Source organism: Panulirus ornatus, chromosome 55 (genome assembly GCF_036320965.1).
Source record: "Panulirus ornatus isolate Po-2019 chromosome 55, ASM3632096v1, whole genome shotgun sequence".
In the NCBI taxonomy this organism is placed as follows: domain Eukaryota; kingdom Metazoa; phylum Arthropoda; class Malacostraca; order Decapoda; family Palinuridae; genus Panulirus; species Panulirus ornatus.
This window is the reverse complement of record NC_092278.1, coordinates 9502167-9519466: the sequence shown is the minus strand read 5'-3', so window position 1 is coordinate 9519466 and position 17300 is coordinate 9502167.

The following is a 17300-nucleotide window of genomic DNA, read 5'->3' as shown; positions in this document are numbered from 1 at the left end:
ATGACAATATAGCTACCATGAAAATATAGTAACGTTGATAATGTAGCTGCCATGGCAAAATATTCAAGATAGAAAATACCCAAAAGATAGCTACAACAAGAATTTAGCTGCTAAGACGATATATCACCATGCCAATATTAGTATAGCCATCATGCCATTAGTATAGCCATCATGCCAATATTAGTATAGCCATCATGGCAATATATCAAAAGAAAAAAATACTCATCACAACGATATAGCTAACTTGACAATATACTACTCTGAAAAATATAGGTAACATTAAAAGACAGCCACCTCCTTGAAATATAAAAGAAAAAAAATGACATATAGCCATCATGGCAATATGGTAACTAAACAATATAGCCATCATGGCAATATGGTAACCAAACAATTTAGCCATCATGGCAATATGATTACCATAGCAATGTATTCTTAATGGCAATATAGTCACCATGTCCTTATAGTCACGATGGCAATACAACTACCATGACAATACAGAAAACATCAAAATACAGTCTCTAAGACAATATTGCCACTAATTCAACAAGTTAAATGACAATATAGATATTATGGCAACGCAATCACGACGACAATATACTCAGAAATGTTATATAATCGTCATAATAAAATGATCCTACCATGAAAATATAGTCACCCTGCCACTATGGCTTGCATTACAATATAGCCACAATAACAAAACATTCACCACGACAGTACTGAAACCATAACAATATAGCATATCAGGACAATGTAGTCACTTGATCATTTAATGAAACAGAAAAATTTCGCTTCTATTTTGGTATAACCTCAGGGACAAAATTTTATACACCATTAAAAACATGCCATGAAAATAGTCACTATGACATAAATATATGATAGAATAGTGACTATGGCAATATAGCCACTCTGAGATTATAGTCATTATGACAATATAGTCGCTATTAAGATACTCTCACTTTGATAATAAAGTTATCAAAATGATGTATCGCTTGTGACAAAATATGCATGATTAGAAAATGACAGTATAGCACCTATAAAAAAGATCACCTTGACCCTATAGTCAAGGTGACGATATATACATCATAGCAACGTAAAGAAAAAGAGATGATAACCAGATGGAGGGTATGTTCATAATGATAATACTGCAACTATGAAAATATGTTCCCCACGATTCTCCAGCTTCACTGACAATAAAGCCATCTTCACAAAAAGAGTACTATTGAAAAAACAGCAAACGACTATACAGCCATCAAGACAGTACAGCCACCATGACAATAATCTCTCGATATAAATCAATCGCCAGGACATTAGCGTCACCTTGATAATGAATATACAATGAGTACATGAACATCATGGAAATATAGCGTCCATATAAATATATTTGTCGTGAAAATATAGCCTCCATATGAATATCTTTTAAGTGACAGTTTCGCCATTCTGATAATATAGTCAAGACGCTAATATATTCACCATAACAATAAAGCCACCATGATCATATAATTTATATGAGAATATAGTCAACGCAACAATAAACGCATTTATAAATTATATCCACTCTGCGAATACAGCCACATGAAAATATGATACTCTGACCAAATAGTCATTTTTGGATCATAGCAAACATATAGCGTCCAAGAGAATATAGTATCTATGACAAAATAGCGAAGTAGACAGGATTTATCATCACAATACAGTCACCTTGATAGTGTTACTATGACAAAATCATTACAATGAAATACAAACGATATCACATTACGGTTTCGATAATCATACACCAATCATGATCGTATAAGATAAAACCTTCAAAACAAAGCGAGGGTAGCGACAACGCAGGGAGGAATAGCTACAACCTAGCTCTGAAAGACGACAGCAGCTCCGTACACGTCGGTAGCTGATGCGCGACTGTCATCAGCTGACTACATTGTCATGATATGCTATATTGTCATGGTTTCAGTACTGTCGTAGTGAATGTATTATCATGTTAGCTATATTGCAGTGGCAGGGTGGCTAAATTTTCATGATAGGATAATTTTGTTATCGCGGTTACATTGCATTTGTGATAATACTGTCATGGTGACTGTGTTCCAGTAATACCTATATTATCATTTAATTTGTTGAAGCGATTGCAATATTGTCGTAGAGACTCTAATGTCATGTTGCCTGTATTGTCATGATGGTTGCATGTCATCTTGACTATATAGTCATGTTGGTTATATTCCAGTTATGATTACATGGTTATGGTAACTATATTGCCATGGTTACCATATTGATAGGTGACTACATTGCCATGATAACTATTTTTCATTTTTGTTATACTGTAAGGAGGTGACTGTATTTTCATATTGAATGTATTATCAGGGTAGCTACATTGTTATGTTAGCTATATCATTGTGGTGCTTATTTTCTTTTTCTGGTGGTATATTGCCATGATGCCTAGACTAACATTTTGGCGATATTGGCATGGTGATATAGTGTCTTAGGAAATATACTGTTATTGTGGATATGTTCCATGGGATTTTATTATCATAGTAACTACATTGTCAATGTTACTATATTTTCATGGTAGCTCCATTGTCATGGTGACGATATTGCCATTGTGGCTGTATTGTTATTTTCAATATAATGCCATCCTAACTACATTATCTTGGTCGCTATATTTACTTGCTGGCTATATTGCTATGGTTAATTTTGTCGTTATATATATATTTTGTCATTAACTACAATTTTGTTTTAATCATATGATCATGATAATATTTTCATGGCGGCTTATTTGGTAATGTGAGTGCAAGTGTATGGATATCATATTATCATGTCACTATATTGTCAAGGTTTTTATACTGTGATGGTGTTTATGTTAGCCTCCTGATGATATTATCATGATTGATATATGATTATGGTAACTGCATTGTAATGGCGATTATATTTCATTGTGACAATTTTGTTATGTTGCCTGCATTTTCATGGTAGCTTTATTGTTATGGCAGGTACATTTTCATTGTTGTTTCATTGTTTTATTGGCTATACTGTCAAGGTGACTATATCTTAATTAAAAATCTTGTCTTGGTCGCTATTTTGTCATGGACACTATATTGTCCTGGAGCCTATATGTTTGCTGTGATCCGAAAGACACTATTTTGTCACAGCATCAATATTGTCCGGTGCTTATATTGCCATAATGAATATAATTTGAAAGCTTCCGTATTGTTGCGTTGACTGTATTGTCATATCACTTATATGATCATGGCTATATTGTTATAGTGAATATATTGCCGTCTTGACTATATTATCTTATTGGCTAAATTGTCATGGTAAGTATGTTGACATGGAAGCCTTATTTTCATGATGTTTATATAGTCAGTGAATTATATCGTGACATTATTGTGATAGTGGCCGTACTTTGATTGTGGTTATATAGTCGTTTGCTGTATTTTCACTGTTACTCTTTTGTGAAGATTGCTCTATTGTCATTGTAGCTATAGTGTCATGGGGGATATATTTTCATAGCAGCAGTATTGTCATTATGATATACCGTCATTTTGGCTATCTACTCATTTTGTTTATATTGCGAAGATTTACATATCGTCACTTTGGCTATATTGTCAAGGTGATCTCTTTTATACTTGCTATGTTGTCATTTTTTTTAGTCATGCATATTTTTTCAAAGGCGATACATTATCGTGATAACTTTACTATTAAGGTGACAGTATATTGTCATTGTGACAATGTTGACAATATGACTATAATCTCTTAGTGGCTATATTACTAAGATAACTATACTGTCATAGTTACTATTTCATGATGATGGTTATAATGACAGTTTGACTGCATTTTCATTGTAGCATATTTAATGGTATTCATTTTGCCCTTGAAGATATATTACAAAAACGAAAATTTCCTTTTAAATTATCATGTGAATATATTGCCATGATATGCGATATTGTTATAGTTTCAGTACTGTCAAGTTGAATGTATATTATGTTGGTTACATTACAATTAAAGTCATAGTGGCAGGGTAACTATATTTTCATGGTTGGATCATTTCGTTGTGACGATTTTATTGTATTGTGAGTATATTCTCATGGTTACTGTGTTGCCGTAATTTCTATATTGTCCTGAAAACTACATATCCTGAAATCTATATAGTCATATCAGTTATATGATCATGGTAGCTTTATTGTCATAGTGAATATCTTGTCGTCGGGACTATATTATCATAATGGCTAAATTGTCATAGGAAATATGTTGACATGAGGGCTATATTTTCATGATATTCAAAAAGTCATTGAAAGATTACTATCAAGGTGACTCTAATAACCTGGCGATTGATGTATATCGTGACATTATTGTCACTATCGCTGCATTGTCATGGTGGCTATATTGTCGTTTCCTATATTTTCAATGTTACTCTTTTGTGAAGATTGATTTATTGTCATTATAGCTATAGTGTCATGGGGAATATATTTTCGTAGTAGCAGTATTGTAATTATGAACATATCGTCATTTTGGCTATCTGCTCATTTTGGTTACATTGCGTAGATTTACATAATGTCACCTTGGCTATATTGGCAAGGTGATCTCTTTATAGTTGCTATATTGTCATTTTTTTAATGATGCATATTTTTTCATGAGTGATACATTATCTTGATAACTATATCATTAAAGTGACAGTATATTGTCATGGTGACTATATTGTCATTATGACTACAATCTCTTAGTGGCTATATTGCTAAGATAACTACATGTGACTACATTTTCATTGTAGCTTATTTAATGGTGTTGATTTACCCTTGGAGATATATCATTATAAAACCGGATATTTCATTTTGTTTAAATTATGAGGTGAATACATTGTCATGATATGCTATATTGTTATAGTTTTAGTACTGTCATGGTGAATGTATATTATGTTGGCTACATTACAATGGAAGCCATAATGGCAGGGTGGCTATATTTTCATGGTTTGATCATTTTGTTATTAGTATTGAATATATTGTCATGGTAACTGTGCTGCCATAATTTCTATATTGTCATTTGATTTATTAAATTGATGGCAATATTGTCATAAAGACTGTATTGTCATTTTGCCTGCATGGTCATCATGGTCGTCTCGTCATCCTGACTCTATGCTCATGATGGCTATACGGTCATTAAGATTACATTCTTATGGTAACTATATTGCCATCATGGCTTTTTGTCAGAGTAGCTATATTGTTAAGTTAGCTATCTTATTGTGGTGGGTATTTTTTTTCCTTTTGGTATATTGCCATGATGGCTATACTAGAATTTTGGCAAGATTAGCATGGTGATATAGTGTTCGCAGCCCAACTGTTGTTTTGGACATTTTTTCATGGGAATACATTATCATGGTACCTACATTGTCAAGGTTACTATATTTCATGGAAGCTACATTGTAAAGATGACGATATTGGCATGGCGGGTGTATTGTTATGTTCAATATAACGCCATCTTGGCTACAATATCTTGGTCGCTATATCAACTTGATGGCTATATTGCTACGGTCAATTTCATCGTTGTTGATGTATTTTGTCTTTACATACAATTTGGTTGTGATTATATGATCATGATAATATTTCTCTGACGGCTTATTTGGCATCTTGAGTGTATCTGTCTGGATATCATATCATCATGTAACTTAGTCTGTCATGCTTTTAAACGGTGATGGTGCTTATGTGAAAATGCTGATTACATTATCATCATTAATGTATGATTATTGTAACTATATAGCAATGGCAATATCGTTTTTGATCATTTTGGTATGTTGACTTCATTTTGATAGTAGTTATATTGGTATGGCATGTACATTTTCATGGTTCTAACATTGTTTTATGGGCTATACTGTCAAGGCGGCTGTACAGTATTGGGAAATTCTGTTTTGGACGCTATTGTCTCCTGGACACTATATACTTTAGAGGCTATATGTTTCCTATGATCCGAAAGCGACTATTTTGTCACGGTATCTATATTTCAGGTGGCTATATTGACGTTGTGAACATATTCTGAATGTTTCTTTAATGTTGCGTTGACTATATTGTATATCAGTTATATGGCCATGGTGGCTTTGATGTTATAGTGAATATATTGTAGTTGTGATTATACTATCATAATGGCTAAATTGTCATAAGAAATATGTTGATATGGATGCTATATTCTCATGATACTTTTATGGTAATTGTATAAAGTTTTTCAAGTTTACTCTAATATCACAGTGATGGATTTATGTTGTAACATTATTGTTATTGTGGGTGTACAATCATGGTGGCTATATTGTCGTTTGATGCGTTTTCAAAGTTACTATTTAGTGAATATGGCTTTAATGTCAGTGTAGCTATACTTTCATTGGGAACAAATTTTCATAGTGACGCAATTGTCATTATGAAATAAAGTCATTTTGGCTATCTTCTAATTTGGGTTACATTGCTATGTTATATATATCGTCACCTTGGCTATATTAGGAAGGTGATTTTTTTTATAGGTGGTATATTGTCATTTTTTCATCGTGAATATTATGTTATAAGCGATATATTATCATGATACCCATATCATTAAGGTTAAAATATTGGCATGGCGACTATATTGTCTTTTTGACTGTAATCTTATGATAACAATTTAGGTACCCTGATATATAGGCAACATGAAAAGACAATCACCCCCTTCTAATATAACAAAAAATAACATATAGCCTTCATGGCAATATATTCATTTAACAATATAGCCACGGTGGCAATATAGTTAACATTTCAATATAATCTTAATGAAAATATAACTACCATGACCATATAGACACGATGACAATAAACCACCAAGACAATACAGGAACCATGACATTACATTATGACAATATAGCCACCAATTCAACAAATCAAATGACAGTATAGATATTATGGCAACATTCACCATGACAATATACACACAAGTGGAATATAATCGACATAACAAAACGATTATATTATGAAAATATAGCCACTCTGCCACTATGGCTTCCATTGGAATATAGCCAACATAATAATACATATACAATGACATTCCTGAAACCATAACAATATAGCATATCACGACAATGTAGTCCCCTAATGATTTAATCAAAATGAGAATCGCGTTTTATAATGATACATCCTCAAGGGCAAACCCAACACCAATATAAAAGCTACCGTGAAAATGTAGTCACCATGACATTATAACCATCATGATGAAATGACACCATGACAATAAAGTTACTTTGGCAAGATATACAACATGATATCATTGTCATGATAACAATATAGTCAAAATGCCAATATATAGTTACCGGAATGTTATAGTAATCATGATTATGTATCACTTACGACAAAAAATGCATGGTTGAAAAAATGAAAACATATCAACCGTAAAAAAAAATCACGTTGCTAATATAGCCAAGGTGATGATATATATATGATAGAAATGTAACCAAAATAAGGGGAAGGCCAAAATGACATTATGTTCATAATGACAATAATTCCACTATGAAAATATATTCTCCATATCACTGTAGTTTCACTGACAGTAAAGCTATCTTCACAAAAGCGTAAAATTAAGATACAGCAAACTACAATATAGCCTCCATGACAATACAGCCATTTTGACAATAATATCACGATATAACTCAATCACCAGGAAAATAGAGTCACCTTGAAAGTAATCTTACAATGACTTTATAAATATCATGAAAATATAGCCACCATGTCAAGATATTTTCTATGACAATTCAGCCATTATGAAAATATAGTCACGACGACAATCTATTCACTATGACAATAAAGCTACCATGATCATATAACTGACATGACAATATAATCAAAGCAAATATATATAAACATTCAACTTATATTCACAATGGCAATAAAACCACCTGACAATATAGATACTGTTAAAAGATAGTCGTTTTCGGATCATAGGAAAAATATAGACTCCAGGACAATATAGTCTTCGTGAAAAAACAGTGACTCAGACAGGATTTATCATCATGATATGCTCATAACATTATAGCTGTCATGGAATTGTAGTCAACATGACAAAATTATCACAATGAAATAAAACGACATTACAATATAGTTACCATAATCATACAGCAATCATGATTGTATAATCAGTAGGTTGACATAAACAGGATCATCTTGTAAAAACCATGACAATTTAAGTGACATGATGAGATGATATCCATTCACTTACACTTACAATACCACATAAGTTTTCATGAAAATATTATCATGATCATATAATCACAACAGTATTGTGACTAATTACAAAATATATCCCGAAAGAAAAAATTAACCATAACAATAAAGGCATCAAGTTCATATAGCGACCAAGACAGGTCGCCAGAACGGCATTGTATTGATAGTAAGAATACAACCACCATGCTAATGTCTTCACTATGACAATGTAGCTACCATGAAAATATAGTAACCTTCACTATGTACCTACTATGATAAAATAAACAATTGAAAAATATCCACAACAAGAGTTTAGCTGGTAAAACATTATATCGCTATGCCAATATCGCGAAAATGTTATTATTGCCATCATGATAATATACCGCCAGAAAAGAAATATATATACCCATTACTCGACAATATAGCTATTCTGACAATATTGCCAACATGAAAAGACAGTCACCTCCTTGTTATATATCAAAAATGACAAATAGCCATCATGGCGATATAGTGATTTAAGAATACAGATACTATGGTAATATAGTTACCATAACAATGTGATCTTAACGACAATGTAGCTAACATGACTATATAGTCACGTTGACAATACAACCACAGTGACAATACAGATAACATGACAGTACCGTCTCTAAGGCAATATTGTCATCAATTTCACAAATAATATGACCATATAGATATTATGGCAACATAGTCACCATGACAATATACTCAGAAATGTCATATAATCGCCAAGATAAAATGATCCTACCATGAACATATAGCCACCTACCATTTTGGTTTCCATTGCAATGTAGAAACAGTAATAAAAGATTTACCATGACAGTACTGAAACCATAACAGTATAGCATATCATGGCAATGTAGTCAGCTGATAATTTAATCAAAATGACAATTTCTCTTCTATAATGGTATATCTTCAAGGGCAATATCAACACCATTAAAAAAGCTTCTACGAAAATACAGTCATTATGACATCATAAAAATCATGATAAAAAAGTCAACATGACAATATAGTTATCTTGGCAATATAGCCACTGTGACAATATAGTCATAATGATAATATAGTCGCTATGACAATATTGTCACCATAAAAATATAATTATCATGATAATATTTCGCTTATGACAAAGTATGCAAAGTTAAATAATGACAATATATCACCTATAAAAAGATCACCTTGACAATATAGCTAAGGTGACGATATATACATTATAGCAATGTAACTAAAATGAAAAGAAAGCCAAAATGACGGTATGGTCATAAAGACAATACTGCCACTATGAAAATATGTTCCCATGACACTATAGCTACACTGACAACAAAGCCATATTCACAAAAGAGCAACATTGAAAATACAGCAAACAAGAATAATAGCCACCATCATAGTTCAGCCACCATGATAATAATGTCACGATACAGATCATCACCATGTCATTAGTCACCTTGATAATAAACTTACAATGACTATATAAATATCATGAAAATATAGCCTCTATGTCGACATGTCTGCCATGATAATCTGGCCATTATGATAATATAGTCAGGATAATATAGTCAACAATATAGCCACAGTGATCATATAACTGATGTGACAATACAGTCAAAGAAGCAAAAAAGAAATATACAAATCATATTCACTATGGCAGTATAACTACATGACAATATAGATACTGTGACAAACAGTCGCTTTTGAATCATAGCAAACATATAGCCGGCAGGACAACATAGTCTCTATGACAAAATAGCGACCAAGACAGGATATATCATTATAATATAGACACCTTGACCATATAGACCATAAAACAATGTAACAATCATGAAACTGTAACTGCCAAAACATTATAGATGTCATGAAATTTTAGTCAACATGACAAAATTATCATAATGAAATATCATCGGCATTACAATATAGTTACCATAATCATAGACCAATCATGATCATATAATCAGCAGGTTGACATAAACAATATCACAGTATAAAAATCATGACAGTATAAGTGACATGATGATATGATATCCATACACTTACACTTACAATACCAAAGAAGCCGCCATGAATATATTGTTATCATGATCATGTAATCACAACAATATTGTAGGTAGTGACAAATATATCCCCAACGACAAACTTAATCATAGCAATATAGCCATCAAATTGTTACAGCGACCAAGATAATGTAGCGAGCATTATATTGAGAATTACAATACAGCCACCGTGCCAATGTCGTCACCATGACAATATAGCTACCATAAAAATATAGTAACGTTGATAATGTAGCTGCCATGGCAAAATATTCAAGATAGAAAATACCCAAAAGATAGCCACAACAAGAGTTTAGCTGCTAAGACGATATATCACCATGCCAATATCTCTAAAATGTTAGTATAGCCATCATGGCAATATATCAACAGAAAAAATACTCATCACAACGATATAGCTAACTTGACAATATACTACTCTGACAATATAGGTAACATTAAAAGACAGCCACCTCATTGAAATATAAAAGAAAACAAAATGACACATAGCCATCATGGAAATATGGTAACTAAACAATATAGCCATCATGGCAATATGGTAACCAAGCAATATAGCCATCATGGCAATATGATTACCATAGCAATGTATTCTTAATGGCAATATAGTCATCATGTCCTTATAGTCAAGATGACAATACAACTACCATGACAATACAGAAAACATCAAAATACAGTCTCTAAGACAATATTGCCACTAATTCAACAAGTTAAATGACAATATTGATATAATGGCAACACAATCACGATGATAATATACTCAGAAATGTAATATAATCGTCATAATAAAATGATCCTACCATGAAAATATAGTCACCCTGCCACTATGGCTTCCATTACAATATAACCACAATAACAAAACATTCACCACGACAGTACTGAAACCATAACAATATAGCATATCATGACAATGTAGTCACCTGATCGTTTAATGAAAAATAAAAATTTCGCTTCTATTATGGTATAACCTCAGGAAAAAAATTTTATACACCATTAAAAAGCTGCCATGAAAATACAGTCACTATGACATAAATATCATGATAAAATAGTGACCATGGCTATATAGCTACTCCGAGATTATAGTCATTATGACAATATAGTCGCTATTAAAATACTGTCTCCTTAATAATAAAGTTATCAAAATGATATATCGCTTGTGACAAAATATGCATGATTAGAAAATGACAGTATAGCACCTATAAAAAAAATCACCTTGCCACTATAGTTAAGGTGACGATATATACATCATAGCAACGTAAAGAAAAAGAAATGGTAACCAGAACGACGGTATGTTCATAATGACAATACTGCAACTATGAAAATATATTCCCTACGACTCTCCAGCTTCACTGACAATAAAGCCATCTTCACAAAAATAGTACTATTGAAAAAATAGCAAACGACTATACAGCCATCAAGACAGTACAGCCACCATGACAATAATCTCTCGATATAAATCAATCGCCAGGACATTAGCATCACCTTGATAACAAATATACAATGAGTACATGAACATCATGAGAATATAGCGTCCATATAAATATATTTGTCGTGAAAATATAGCCTCCATATTAATATCTTTAAAGTGACAGTTTCGCCATTCTGATAATGTAGTCTAGACGCTAATATATTCACCATAACAATAAAGCCACCATGATCACATAAATGATATGACAATATAGTCAACGCAACAATAAACTTATTTATATTATATATCCACTCTGAGAATACAGCCACATGAAAATATAGATACTGTGACAAAATAGTCATTTTTGGATCATAGCAAACATATAGCGTCCAAGAGAATATAGTCTCTATGACAAAATAGCGAAGAAGACAGGATCTATCATCACAATACAGCCACCTTGACAGTATAGCCAATAAAACAGTGGAACAACCATGAAAATGTACCTACCAGAACAATATAGCTTATTTGAAAATATAGTAACTATGACAAATTCATTTCAATGAAATACAAACGATATCACATTATGCTTTCGATAAACATACACCAATCATGATCATATAAGATAAAACCTTCAAAACAAAGCAAGGGTAGCGACAACGCAGGGAGGAATAGCTACAACCTAGCTCTGAAAGACGACAGCAGCTCCGTACACATCGGTAGCTGGTGCGCGACTGTCATCAGGTGACTACATTGTCATGATATGATATATTGTCATGTTTTCAGTACTTTCGTAGTGAATGTATTATTATGTTAGCAATATTACAGTGGCAGGGTGGCTAAATTTTCATGGTAGGATAATTTTGTTATCGCGGTTATATTGCATTTGTGATAATACTGTCATGGTGACTGTGTTCCAGTAATATCTATATTATCATTTAATTTGTTGAAGCGATTGCAATATTGTCGTAGAGACTCTAATGTCATGTTGCCTGTATTGTCATGATGGTTGTATGTCATCTTGAATATATAGTCATGTTGGTTATATTCCAATTATGATTACATGGTTATCGTAACTATATTGCCATGGTGACTATATTGATAGGTGACTACACTACATTGCCATGATAGCTATTTTTCATTTTTGTTATACTGTAAGGAGGTGACTGTCTTTTCATATTGAATATATTATCAGGGTAGCTATATTGTTAAGTTAGCTATGTCATTGTGGTGCTTATTTTCTTTTTCTGGTGGTATATTGCCATGATGCCTAGACTAACATTTTGGCGATATTGGCATGGTGATAAACTGTCTTAGAAAATAAACTGTTATTGTGGATATGTTCCATGGGATTTTATTATCATAGTAGCTACATTGTCAATGTTACTATATTTTCATGGTAGCTCCATTGTCATGGTGACGATGTTGCCGTTGTGGCTGTATTGTTACTTACTGGCTATATTGCTATGGTTAATTTTGTCGTTGGGGATATATTTTGTCATTAACTACAATTTTGTTTTAATCATGTGATCATGATAACAATATTTTCATGGCGGCTTATTTGGTAATGTGAGTGCAAGTGTATGGATATCATACCATCATGTCACTATATTGTCATGGTTTTTATACTGTGATGGTGTTTATGTCACCCTCCTGATAATATTATCAGGACTGATATATGATTATGGTAACTAAATTGTAATGGCGATAATATTTCATTGTGACAATTTTGTCATGTTGCCTGCATTTTCATGGTAGCTATATTGTTATGGCAGGTACATTTTCATTGTTGTTTCATTGTTTTATCGGCTATACTGTCAAGGTGACTATATCTTAATTAAAAATCTTGTCTTGGTCGCTATTTTGTCATGGACACTATAATATCCTTGAGCCTATATGTTTGCTATGATCCGAAAGAGACTATTTTGTCACAGCATCAATATTGTTAGGTGCTTATATTGCCATAATGAATATAATTTGAAGGCTTCCTTCTTGTTGCGTTGACTGCATTGTCATATCACTTATATAATCATGGCTATATTGTTATAGTGAATATATTGCCGTCTTGACTATATCATCATATTGGCTAAACTGTCATGGTAGGTATGTTGACATGGAAGCCTTATTTTCATGATGTTTATATAGTCAGTGAATTATATCGTGACATTATTGTCATAGCGGCTGTACTTTTATGGTGGCTATATAGTCGTTTGAAGTATTTTCACTGTTACCCTTTAGTGAAGATTGCTTTATTGTCATTGTAGCTATAGTGTCATGAGGGATATATTTTCATAGCAGCAGTATTGTCATTATGAACATACCGTCATTTTGGCTATCTACTCAATTTGGTTATATTGCTAAGATTTACATATCGTCACCTTGGCTATATAGTGAAGGTGATCTCTTTTATAGTTGCTATGCTGTCATTTTTTTTAGTCATGCATATTTTTTCATAAGCGATACATTATCGTGATAACTTTACTAATAAGGTGACAGTATATTGTCATTGTGACAATGTTGAAAATATGTCTATAATCTCTTAGTGGCTATATTGCTAAGATCACTATACTGTCATTGTTAATATTTCATGATGATGGTTATAAAGAGAGTTTGTCTGCATTTTCATTGAAGCATATTTAAGTGTTGATTTTGCCCTACAAGATAATTATAAAAACGAAAATTTCCTTTTTTTTTCATTTCCTTTTCCTTTTTAAATTATCATGTGAATATATTGCCATGATATGCGATATTGTTATAGTTTCAGTACTGTCATGTTGAATGGATATTATGTTGGTTACATTACAATTAAAGTCATAGTGGCAGGGTAACTATATTTTCATGTTTGGATCATTTTGTTATGACGATTTTATTGTATTTGTGAGTATATTCTCATGGTAACTGTGTTGACGTAACTTCTATATTGTCCTGGACACTACATATCCTGAAATCTATATTGTCATATCAGTTATATGATCATAGTAGCTTTATTGTCATAGTGAATATCTTGTCGTCGTGACTATATCATCTTAATGGCTAAAGTGTCATAGGAAATATGTTGACATGAGGGCTATATTTTCATGATATTCATAAAGTTATTGAAAGATTACTATCAAGGCGACTCTAATAGCCTGGCGATTGATGTATATCGTGACATTATTGTCACGATAGCTGCATTGTCATGATGGCTATATTGTCGTTTCATGTATTTTCAATGTTACTCTTTTGTGAAGATTGCTTTATTTTCATTGTAGCTATAGTGTCATGGGGAATATATTTTCGTAGTAGCAGTATTGTCATTATGAACATATCGTCATTTTGGCTATCTGCTCATTTTGGTTACATTGCGAAGGTTTACATATCGTTACCTTGGCTATATTGGCAGGATGATCTCTTTATAGTTGCTATATTGTCATTTTTTTAAATCATGTATATTTTCTCATGAGTGATACATTATCTAGATAACTATATCATTAAAGTGACAGTATATTGTCATGGTGACTATATTGTCATTATGACTACAATCTCTTAGTGGCTATATTGCTAAGATAACTACATGTGACTACATTTTTATTTTAGCTTATGTAATGGTGTTGATTTACCCTTGGAGATATATCATTATAAAAAAGGATATTTCATTTTGTTTAAATTATGAGGTGAATACATTGTCATGATATACTACATTGTTATAGTTTCAGTACTGTCATAGTGAATGTATATTATGTTGGCTACATTACAATGGAAGCCATAGTGGCAGGGTGGATATATTTTCATGGTTTGATCATTTTGTTATTAGTATTTTATTGTATTTTTGAATATATTGTCATGGTGACTGTGTTGCCATAATTTCTATATTGTCATTTGATTTATTAAATTGATGGCAATATTGTCATAGAGACTGTATTGTCATGTTGCCTGTTTGGTCATCGTGGTTGTCTTGTCATCGTGAGTCTATGGTCATGATTGCTATACTGTCGTTAAGATTACATTCTTATTGTAACTATATTGCCATCATGGCTTTTTGTCAGAGTAGCTATAGTGTTAAGTTAGCTATCTTATTGTGGTGGGTATTTTTTTTCCTTTTGGTATATTGCCATGATGGCTATACTAGAATTTTGGCAAGATTAGCATGGTGATATAGTGTTCGCAGCCCAACTGTTGTTTTGGACATTTTTTCATGGGAATACATTATCATGGTACCTACATTGTCAAGATTACTATATTTCATGCAAGCTACATTGTAAAGATGACGATATTGGCATGGCGGGTGTATTGTTATGTTCAATATAACGCCATCCTGGCTACATTATCTTGGTCGCTATATCAACGTGATGGCTATATTGCTACGGTCAATATTATCGTTGGGGATGTATTTTGTCTTTACCTACAATTTGGTTGTGATTATATGATCATGATAATATTTCTATGAAGGCTTATTTGGCATCTTGAGTGTATCTGTCTGGATATCATATCATCATGTAACTTTGCCATGCTTTTAAAGTGTGATGGTGCTTATGTGAGAATGCTGATTACATTATCATCATTAATGTATGATTATTGTAACTATATAGCAATGGCAATATCTTTTTTGATCATTTTGGTATGTTGACTTCATTTTGATAGTAGTTATATTGGTATGGCAGGTACATTTTCATGGTTCTGACATTGTTTTATGGGCTATACTGTCAAGGCGGCTGTATAGTATTGATAAATTCTGTTTTGGACGCTATTGTCTCCTGGACACTATATACTTTAGAGGCTATATGTTTCCTATGATCCGAAAGCGACTATTTTGTCACCGTATTTATATTGTCAGGTGGCTATATTGACGTTGTGAAAATATTCTGAATGTTTATTTAATGTTGCGTTGACTATATTGTTATATCAGTCATATGGCCAATGGTGGCTTTGTTGTTATAGTGAATATATTGTAGTTGTGACTATACTATCATAATGGCTAAATTCTCATAGGAAATATGTTGATATGGATGCTATATTCTCATGATACTTTTATGGTAAATGTAAAAAAAAATTCAAGTTTACTCTAATATCACAGTGATTGATTTATGTTGTGACATTATTGTTATGGTGGCTGTACAATCATGCTGGCTATATTGTCGTTTGATGCGTTTTCAATGTTACTATCTAGTGAATATGGCTTTAATGTCAGTGTAGCTATACTTTCATTGGGAACAAATTCTCATAGTGACGCAATTGTCATTATGAAATAAAAAGTCATTTTGGCTATCTTCTAATTTAGGTTACAATGCTATGTTTTATATATCGTCACCTTGGCTATATTGGGAAGGTGATTTTTTTATAGGTGGTATATTGTCATCTTTTAATCGTGCATAATCTGTTATAAACGATATATAATCATGATACCCATATCATTAAGGTTGAAAATATTGGCATGGCGAGTATATTGTCTTTGTGACTGTAATCTAATGATAACAGTATAGGTACCCTGATATATAGCGAACATGAAAAGACAATCACCCCCTTCTAATATAACAAAAAATAACAAATAGCCATCTTGGCAATATATTCATTTAACAATATAACCACCATAACAATATAGTTATCATATCAATATAATCTTAATGGAAATATAACTACCATGATCATATAGACACGATGACAATACAA